We start from the raw sequence: 10,503 nt of genomic DNA, 5'->3' as shown, positions 1-10,503 counted from the left end.
CAGCCGCCCTATAAATTTGTTGGGGATTACAGGAGGTAACCTTCTCAGTGGCACAGAATAAGTACCCCGTGAACATTGGCGATAACAATACAGACCAGCAGCAAATTCCTACCATTCCATTAAGCCTTGTCTGGAAGGCGTCAGGGACAATGGCAAGTCAGCCAGTTGGCCTCCAGGGGAAACTCTGCCCATCCACCCAGCCTCCCCGACTGCTCCACGGCTTGGCAAACCTGCTCTTTGTAACCACGGCTCTACCACTCAGCTTCAGCACCAACCTCGGAAATCCCACTGTGCCCCTGGACAAGCCCATCTTTCCTCCCAGAAATGCCGTCACCTTCCCCAGTCTCCCTGGAAACACACCACATCAACTGGCCTGCAGTCAGGGCATGGGACAGATGAGAGTGTGGCATGGCCACAAGGGGGTCACCAGAGGAATGACCACCTTTGGGTGGACTTGTAGAACATTCTTTTCCTAATGGGCCCTGGAGAAGAGCACAGTTCTAGTGTCCCTGAGGGGTGTTCCCCAAGCCTGCAGAGATGGCTTTCAGGAGCTGAGAGCGGGGAATTCAGTTAAAGGTGTAGGTAAGGGCTTGTCTCCCACCGAGAGCTGCCGGTCTGCTCCGCTGGGCAGCACTTTCCTGGTTGCCAAGACTGGCACAGGCTTTGCCTCCTCTGACCCCTGACTCCAGTAGAAGGGGAAGGGAGGATCCCCAGCCTCTCTTTACAGGTCAGGAAATAGGCTCAGAGAGGTGAGGCAGTTTGCCTAAGGACACACGGCTGGTCCTTCCCCTCCCTATACTTCCCTCACTTTGTATTGTTGCTGGGATGGTGACCTTTGTGGGTGTCACTGCTTCTGATGTAGGCCAGGAAAGTCAGCTTGACTCCCAGGGCAGGATTCCAACATTTCAGTATCCGGGACATAGTAGGTGTTCAATAAATATTGTCCTCCCTTTTAATATAATAATTATTTTTAAAAATAAAAAATGGTAACTATTTTTCCTGATAACTATAATGTGCCAGGAATTTTCCACATGTTATCCTACTTAAGCTTCACAGCATATTTTATTTAATGCCCCAGAACAGATATCAGCGCCCCTTTGGGGATGTCTGCAAATAGCGAAGACAGGACTGGTTTTGACAATGCTAGGGAGCATGTCAGGAGTAGGGGTCCCCATTAGTGAGCTCTGCCAGAGGGCCACGGAAAAAAAGCCCTTCACTAAAGCCCACTTGAGAGAAACTGAGTGCTGGCTCCTCACCAGGTTCTGGGTATTGATAAACGGTGAAGAGAAGTGCACTGCTTTGTGAATTTCCAAGTCACGTACCAGTTGGCACGAGGTGAAAGGAACAGAGAAGACAAAATAGGAAAGGAAAGGTGATGGGACAGCAAGAGAATGGGGAGGGGTGTGGGGGGCATCCCGGAGGTTTCTCTGTCCCCTCTTGTCACAGGTGGAGGTGACACAGCTGGGCCAACCTCCAGGTGTGATCGCCCAGGACCAAAGCCCTCAGCCTGCCAGGTCTTGCCTTGACCTTCCTCCAGGAATCATCCGCGGTCAGCAGAAGTAGTTTCCCGGGAGCAAGGGTGGGGGTTGGGGTGGCTGGGGACACAGACCAGGCAAGCTGGCCAGACACAGCCGCACACCAGCTTGGCCTCAACCAGAGGTGGGACTGTGCCGGCCTCAGCCCGGGAGCCCTAGCTGCTGGCCCAGCAAGGGGGGTAATCTCATCTCCACAGCCACCCCTCACTGACCGGAACCCTCCGGCTGACTCCCCTAGAGTTGAAAGTGCCAAACCACCGCTCCTTTCATCTCAGTCCAGAGTGCCTCGTCCCCGTCCCTGTAATCATGCCTGTGGGCGGTCCTCAGTGACCCTCCCAGCTCTCCTCACCCTGCCCAAAACACGGGGCCTAGACCGGACCCAGTCACCGAGAATGGCATGACCAAGGTCAAAGGAAAGAAGAAAGGGGTCCTCTTCGCCTGTGCCCATGCTGACCTGTTGGTCAGTGTCCTTGGTTTCCCCTCTGGTCCTGGCTCAGGCTCTCGCAGGGTTAGCCTGAGGCATTGCTTTCTGGCTTTTGTTTTCAAGAGCATAAGCCACAGACGGACAGGGAAAGAGAAACTCCCTCAATGAAGAGAGATTCCCAGGCACCTGCAAAAGGGGGAAAGAAGTTGGAGTCCTGGGGAAGAAGCAGGGCCGGCTCCAAAGGCATGTTCCATGGAGGGGCCAGGCTGGCGTGGGACCACAGAGGCGGTGAGGCTGCAGGATCAGATCTCTGGAGGAGTCCAGATGCACCACGAGGCGCAGCTAACATCACTAGGGCTCCCCGTGCGCCAGGCACCATCCAAAGTGTGCGCTCTGAACACCACCACAGCCCCAGGAGGCGCTGCTCTCACTCCTCATCACAGCTGAGACAATGAAGTGAGTCGCCCAAGGTCACAGCACTGGGAAGTGGCAGGACCAGGATTTGAACCTGTGATGTCTTGCTCCTCATTTCCTATCTCCCTGTACACAGTATGGCCAGAGGGGCTCCCCAGTGCCTTTGGGCATTGGGCATTTCCTCAAAAAAAAAAATAATAATCAAACATAATTACCATATGATCTAGAAATTCCACTTCTAGGTATGCGCCCCCAAGAACCGAAAGCAGGGACTCAAACAGGTATTTGCACACCCCCGTGCGGAGCAACATTATTCACAGCAGCCAGGACGCGGAAGCAACCCAAGTGTCCACCGATGGATACGTGGACAAGCAAAATGGGGTCTAGACATAGGTTGGAATATTATTCAAACATAAATAAAAAGGATGGAGATTCTGCCCCGTGCCCCCACACGGGTGAACCTTGAGGACACCGTGCTAATCGAAAACAAACCAGTCACGCAGAGACAATTACTGCATGATTCCACTTATAAGAGGCAGGGAGGGCAGTCTGATTCTAGAGACAGAAAGTGGAACAAGGGTTGCAGCAGGTGGGGGCAGGCATGGGGAGCCATGGTTTACCGGCAACACGGTTTCAGTTTGGGAAGACGAGAAAGTTCTGGAGATGGGTGGTGGCGACGTTTCTAGAGCAGTGTGAATATACTTCGTGCCATGGAACCGTACCCTTAAAAATCGTTACAGGTGGCTCAATTCATGTTCTGTGTATTTCACCACAATAAAAAGAAACGATGACCCAAGGCTTTGGCACGACACTCGGCTGGGCGCATCCCAACGATGACTGACGTCGATGTTTTACCAACCTGGCTAGATGGGGTGGGGAGGCTACAGGCTACAGAGGAAAGGTGAAGGTCCTGTCCACCTGAACTTGAGGGCTGTACCTGCTACAAGTGGGAAGCTGGGGGCTACTGGGGCAGAAAGGAGTGGAGACAGGGTGGAGGCAGGAAACAGGGTTGGGGAGCTGTGACCTGTGACCGGCCTTCCTCTGCAGGGGCTGGGGGGAGGGGGAGTGCATCCTGGATGGCTCAGGGCAGCTGCAGTTTCTGCCCAGTAACACGCAAGACACTAAATCCTGGCCGTGTACCAGGCTCTCTGCTTAGCACGATACATGTAGCACTGCATTTGTTTCTTCAACCTTTTGAAGTGTTATTTATGTCCAGTGCATGGATGAGGAAACTGAAGCCCAAGAAGAAAAGCAACCTGGTAAGCACAGCAGCCGACAAGCGGCAGAGCCAGGCCTGGAACCCACATTTCTCAATGCCCATCTTCTTCCCAGGCCACAGCTCCCCTGCCCACATGGGGCACTCATGGTTGAAGTGCTAGGCTGGGCCTTCTACCCAGAACTGGGGTCCTCACCTCCCTGAGCATCCTGAGGGGTGTGGCTGTCCAGGCAGGGTTCCTGAACTTGGGCCACGTCCTCCATGGAAATTGCTGGAAGCAGATTCAGCCCAGGTGGAGCCTGAATGGAGGGTGTGCAGCCGTCTGGCTGAGGGAGAGCTCAGGGAGCCCCCCACCCTCTGCTCTCTGGGTGGGACTCAGGGGAGGGTCTTGGCGGCAGCGGGGAGGGGATGGAAGCCCAGGCGGAGAAGTGCCCTCAGCCCAGCCAAGCAAGCCCTTCCAGGAGAGACTGAGAGGCCTCCTCGGCCACTGGGCCACTGCTGGGATGCCTGCCATTAGTGCAGCCACAGCCTGCCTCCGCCCCAGGGAAAAGAGGAAGTGGTCAGAAGCAGCAAGAGAGAACCTTAAAAGAGGACGTGTCCCAACTCACACCACCCCCTCCCCTCAGGAAAAAGGGGCCGAGCTTGCCCTGGGCTTCTGGGAACCTCCCACCCCGGGAAGTTAAGACCGCAACCTGCTTTAACCCCCCCCAGTGATGTCCTGAAAACACTCTAGAATTCAGAGGGCCTCCGGGCCTCCAGCCTTGGGGGCCCCCGAGGTCCAGGGGACAGTGGGAACCCCCAACCTAGCGGCCAGCACTCAGCAGGCTCGTGGTCCTTGAAAATGGAGGAGCGGGGCATCATGGTGAAGAACGTGCCTCTGGAGTTGGGAGTTCAAATCCCTACTCTGCTGCTTTTTAGCTCTGTGGTCAGGGACAGGTTGCTACCCCTCTCTGGGCCCTGGTTTCCTCATCTGCAGCATGGGGATAACACAGTCCTTACCTCTAAAGGTTGTGGTATGAACTCAAGAGGCGTGAGCTGCGGAATGCCAAAATGCAGCGCCCTGGGTGCGGGAAAGATTGAGAAGCCGCAGCTTCTGTGAGGTCAAGGCAATCTCTGAGGCCCCGGGGCCCTTGGGGGACCTCCTTCTCTAGGAGCCCAGACCTGCGGCCGGTAGCAGGTGGAGGCTGGGCACCAGGGTAGGTGCAGAGAAAACCCTGAGCCACGCAGCTCCACACACGGAGAGAGAATCAGAAAGAACTCAAGGACAAGAACAGTTGAGTCCCATCTGTCCAGACGTCTGCCCTCCATGGCGTCGTCTAACCCTTCCACACGCAACACAGCACAGCACGAGGGGTCTGGGGCACTGCCTGGGGAGCCGAGCCCTGACTCTGCTGCCTTGGCCCTCGTGGCGGCCTCGGTCTGCCAACACCATCTTGAGTCTAGCTCTGAAGAAACGTCCGCCACCCACCAGTGACGACTAGCCCACCAGTGCAAGGGCTGTTACAGATTTTCTGTTCTGTCATCAAGAAGCAGTCAACAGGGCTGGGACCCGAGTGGGACGTCTGGAGTGAGGGCCTCCTTAAACCTTGTGCCTCCGGAACCTTTCCTTTTAGGGTGTCCCCTGGGCACCTCACCCTCTCCAGACCTTGGCGGTCCATGTCTGCTTCCCACTCCCCCCCCCCCCTTTTCAAACATTATAAGTAACTCCACCTTCACACCGTCCACGTCCACCGAGAGCCAAAGAGTACGCTTTGCAAGATCCTAGAATCGAAAGAAAGGAAGACATTGCAACCGTGCTTTGGGCAGGAAACGCCTTCACTTCTCAGAGCCCTTTATCCCACAGGACACCTCATTACACGAAGACTGAGAATGAACGTCCTCTGCCTCAAGTTCAGCAACCTCATTTCCAAAATACCCACCTACAGGAAGCACTGGCAATGTAAACAGAAACTCTTAGGAGACGTGGTGCCCGAAGTTTTACACCCAGTTGGCGTGACAAAAGACCAAGGGACAGTAATATTTTAGCAATTCCCACAAGAGGAAACACAAGTGGCCAACTAAAAAAAAAAAAAAAAAAAAAAAAAAAAAAAAGTCAACCTCATTATCCCTGAAAAAATGAAAATTACATGCTCTTTTTACATTCAAATCAAATAATTTACACTTTTTATAAATGTTTTTCTACATTTGTTCAAACATGTAGATCTCTATGTGTATATATGCTTATAACTCGGGTTTTTTTTTCCTCGAAATGGGACCTTTCTTTAACAATATACTGTGGACATCTTTTCAGGTCAGTAAATCCAGCAACCCGCACTGTCTTTGTTTTTATTCAGTGTGGATGGAGCCCACTTGAATGAAGCAATGGCTCTGCTGGTGGGTTGTTCACAGTTCTGTGTCTTTGTTTTTCTTATAAGCAATGCATTCTTCCATACATATCTTTGAACACTTGGGTGGGTATATTCACAGAAAAAAATTAGTTTCCATTGTAAACACTGGATCACATATCAAAGCATATATACATGTTTTAAGTTTCGACAGAAATGCCAAATTGCCATTAAGTACTTTACTGTTAGACTTGGTAACAATATCCATCTACTATTTTCATTATTTTTTTTATTAAAAAGACCACTTTGTTTAAGATTACAGAGATGCGGGGCGGGGGAGGGGGGCCCTGGGTGGCTCAGTTCAATTAAGCATCTGACTCCATTTTGGCTCAGGTCACGACCTCACAGTTCATGGGATCGAAGCCTGCACTGCATCGGGCTCTAAGCTGACAGTGCAGAGCCTGCTTGGCATTCTCTCTCCCTCTCTCTCTGCCCCTCCCCTGCTTGGGCAGGCTCGCTCTCACTCTCTCTTAAAGTAAATAAACTTTAAAAAAAAAAAAAAAAGATACACAGATGGTAAAAAGCAGCCCAGATGGGCTCAGGGAAGAGGCTCTTTGGCTGAGTTAGCTCTTGGTCCCCAAAATAAAGTCTCAAACCAGTTGCCCATGAACATGTAAATCAAGCCTATGCTTCGGATGCCCAGGGTTGACTTCTGCTTCCTGCCTGGACAGCCCCGTGTAAAAGCAACAGTGGGAAGGCAACTGGGCTGAGCTTCAGTGAGCACCCAGAGCCTGGAAGTCAACCCCACCTTTGCCCTCCTACCCTGGGCTCTCTCTTGCTACATCCAACCCTTAGAGCTTGGAGCGGTCACCTGCAGGAGGGAAGGAGCCAGGCTGGGTCACTGGGAAGGACTCAGTTTCCATCTCAGCTCTAATAGTGTCTCACTGCATGACTTCAGACAAGTTGCTAAGACTCTCTGGTCCTCAGTTTTCCTAATCTATAAAATGGGTCAAATAAAACCTGTCTGACTCACTGGGTTGTGATGAGAATCAGATGTGGGAAAGGATGTGAAACTAACTGGTTTTCCTTCCTTCTGTTTTGGGTTTCCCAACAGGTCTACAGCTGTGGAGCAGGGGAGCCTAGTCTGGGGTTTCCTAACCACAAGTGCTTTCCCAGTAACAGCCTTCTTCGAAGTTATTACTACTTTTTTATCTGAATGGACATGATACAAAATTCAAAAGGTCTAAAAGGGCACTTGCGAGAGGCAAGTCTTCCCACTTCTGACTCCACTCCCCCCACCCCCGCCCCCACCCCCAGATACCCTTCCGAGAGGCAACCTTTGTCATCTCCTTTTTGTGTCCTCAATCCCCGGGTGTTTTGTGCATTTCCACCTCTGCACCTTGCTTTAAAAAAAAAAAAAAAAATCTTACCCATTTCTTGAAGCTTTTCCCCCATCAGTGCATATGGAGCTTTCTTGTTCTTTTTGCTGCCTACTATTTACTTTGAAAGTTTCAACACTATAAAAAAAGTTGCAAGAAGAGGAACATGAAAAACCATATATTTAAAGTTGGATTCAACAACTGTTAATACACACCACATTTTCTTTACCTGTTTCTCTTTTTTCTAAACTATCCAAGAGCCAAGGGTTAATATTTCAATGCTACATACTTCAGCAGATAGCTACTAAGGACATTATCCTACACAACCACAATACAACGATCACGTTCAGGAAAGTCAACATTGATACACTGCTATTATCAAACATATGGTCCACAATCAAATTTCCCAAGGTGTCTGATTAAAATGTCCTTTTTAAGAATCCAGGTTCCGGGGCGCCTGGGTGGCGCAGTCGGTTAAGCGTCCGACTTCAGCCAGGTCACGATCTCGCGGTCCGGGAGTTCGAGCCCCGCGTCAGGCTCTGGGCTGATGGCTCAGAGCCTGGAGCCTGTTTCCGGTTCTGTGTCTCCCTCTCTCTCTGCCCCTCCCCCATTCATGCTCTGTCTCTCTCTGTCCCAAAAATAAATAAACGTTGAAAAAAAAAAAATTAAAAAAAAAAAAAAAAAAAAGAATCCAGGTTCCAACGAAGGATTGCCCAGGGCAGTTAATTGCCAGGTCTGTTTAACCTCTTTCAATCTCCCAGTCTATTTGGTCTTTCACGACATCAACATTTTTGAGGGTCTAGGCCAGTTTTGCAAAATATCCCACAATTTGGATTTCTCTGAGACATTCTTCACAATATACTTAGGATAAACATTTTTGTGCAGGAATGTTACATAGGTGATATCACACCTCATTGATGTTAACGGCAACATAGCATCCCCGTGCATGGATGTACCATCATTTTTGTAACTTGTCCTCTTCCCATAGAGGCCTGGACGATTTCCAGGCATGTTTCATAAACAACGCTACAATGAATATTCTTAAACTTCTGTCATTTTGAAACAGTCTAGTGTGTCTATAGGATAAATTCCTACAACTGGAAACTTTGCACCCGCATAAATTGCCCTTTATAAAGGATGAGCCCATTAATATTTCCACTGATAACATGCGAGGACACTCTGCCCCAGAAGTTTGTCTCATTTTTTTTAAAGTTTATTTATTTTGAGTGAGCGAGAAAGTACGAGTGGGGGAGGGGCAGAAAGACAGAGAGAGAGAGAGAGAGAGAGAGAGAGAGAGAAGGGGGGAGAGAGAGAGAGAGAGAGAGAGAGAGAGAGAGAGAGAGAGAGAGAGAGAAGGGGGTGGGGAGGGAGGGAGGGAGAGAAAATCCCAAGCAGGCTCCCCACTGCCAGCACGGAGCCCAATGCGGGGCTGGAACTCACCAACCATGAGACCATGACCTGAGCCAAGTCAGACGCTTAACCATCTGGGCCACCCAGGCACCCGTCTCATTTTTTAACTTACATCTTACTGTGTGTTGGCTAGTAAGGTCACACGTCCTTGCTGAGTCTCTGGGTGACAAGATTTCCTTATATTTCCCCCTATGAGTTTTGGCTGGAATTTGCAGGAACTCCTACTTTGCAAAGAAAACGTCCCAAGTGCTCCGCTGAAGCACAATTTTTGCTCCTGGTTACAAAACACATCCATTTGCTCTGCACGCTCAGCTTCAAAGGGAAGAGGGGTTTGTCAAGCAAGGAAGGTGTGTTAAGCACCTCGCTAGTTACTTGATTGAGTTATCAAGGCTGCCAAGTGAGAATGATTTATCTGCCCGTTTTACAGATACGGAAACAAAGGTTCCGGGAGGTTACGCAGCTGATTTACTCGTTCGAGGGCGGAATAACTCAGGCCTGCTTGCCACCACTGAAGCGTGGATAGGTCCCATTCTCCGCTTCCGTGGGTGTTGGTGGTTGGGAGAGACAAAACCAAATTCTACGTATTCACTCTAAGTCCCCAAACTGTTAACCCCCGCCACAGTTAGGTGAACCACTCCAGCTCACGCCGCCGGCTCTCAGACCACTAGAGGACTACCTTCCCCCAAATGCACGGCTCTCACGGACTCTTCCGGCCTCTGTGGACTACACTTCCCAGAATGCAGCACGCACGCACCCGCGCTTCCGCTTCCGGCCCAGGCGTTTCTTGGGAGTTGGGGTTTTTCTGCGGGGAGCCGGACCGCGAGCAGCTCGGGGCTGTCAGCCCCCCACGTGGCCCCATGGCATCTGGGGGAGTAAGGGCCACACTTATCCGCCAGGAGACACTGGGCAGGCCTGAAAGCGCTTTCTACCTTCTTTTGGCCAGCAGGCTGGCTCCGTTGGTGGCCGCACGGTCCTGGGGAGTCATCGGTGGAGACTTTGTCTGACTCACTTAGGGTTAGTAGGGGTTCATTTAGGGTCCTGGCATTCTCTTTACTGTTGAGTTTTCGAGCGGCCATGAGGTCCTGTCCTTTATCTTGTGACATCATGTTGCGCCAGAATCGCCCCCATGTTTTTCTTCCTTGAGACGCCTCCCTTCCAAGCAGTAAAGAAAGGAAAAAACAAAAAACAAAGGAGTTAGCACCTTTTAACATGCTACCTTGCTCCTGCCCACTCTTGCCCCCAACAGCGAGTTAGGCTCACGGCAGCCAGGGCAATCTTTGAAAGTTAAATCACTCAGTCGCTGTATTGCATTCCATGGCTCCCCATTGCTCCCAGGATCCCATCCAGACTCCATGCCATGTAAGAGCTGACCTGTCCAGTTTCATGTTATTCTACTTGCCACCCCATTAATCCCCTCCGGCTCCCCTGGTCCTGGCTCCTGCAATGTGCCTCGCTCCCTCCAGCCTCCTAGCCTCTGGCCACGCCATGCAGGTGCCTCTGCCTGGACTGGGCTACTTTCTCCTCTTTCCTCAGCTTGCAGCAGTTCGTTCTGTGTCATTCAGAGTCCTACCAAGGGATAGAAAGCACTCTGGTTCTTTCAACAGAGAGAAGGTAAAGAACGGTCAACTAAAAGGTATTGTGGGTTAATAATGACACAGAGCAGCTACCACGCCCAGGGCTAGAGGAACAAAGGGAGCAGCCTGGTTATGAAAATTTAGAAGGTCGGGGGAGACCAGTGCTAGGCTCCAGGCCTCTGAGGAGCTGGCCAGCCTAACCATCACCTCCTGGGAGCGGGGGTCCT

General features: G+C 51.2%; 1 long non-coding RNA gene across 1 annotated transcript; it reads right to left on the bottom strand.

Moving 5' to 3' along the window:
- Positions 1-1,043: 1,043 nt before the first annotated feature.
- On the bottom strand, positions 1,044-9,852 carry LOC122494516. Its single transcript, XR_006300189.1, has 3 exons — positions 8,815-9,852; positions 7,344-7,430; positions 1,044-5,350 (listed from the first exon to the last, which is right to left on the bottom strand). It is a non-coding gene; the product is annotated as an uncharacterized LOC122494516 (long non-coding RNA).
- Positions 9,853-10,503: the final 651 nt, after the last annotated feature.

This window comes from Prionailurus bengalensis, chromosome E2, assembly GCF_016509475.1.
Source record: "Prionailurus bengalensis isolate Pbe53 chromosome E2, Fcat_Pben_1.1_paternal_pri, whole genome shotgun sequence".
Taxonomy (NCBI): domain Eukaryota; kingdom Metazoa; phylum Chordata; class Mammalia; order Carnivora; family Felidae; genus Prionailurus; species Prionailurus bengalensis.
This window is presented reverse-complemented; position numbering and strand designations above follow the sequence as displayed.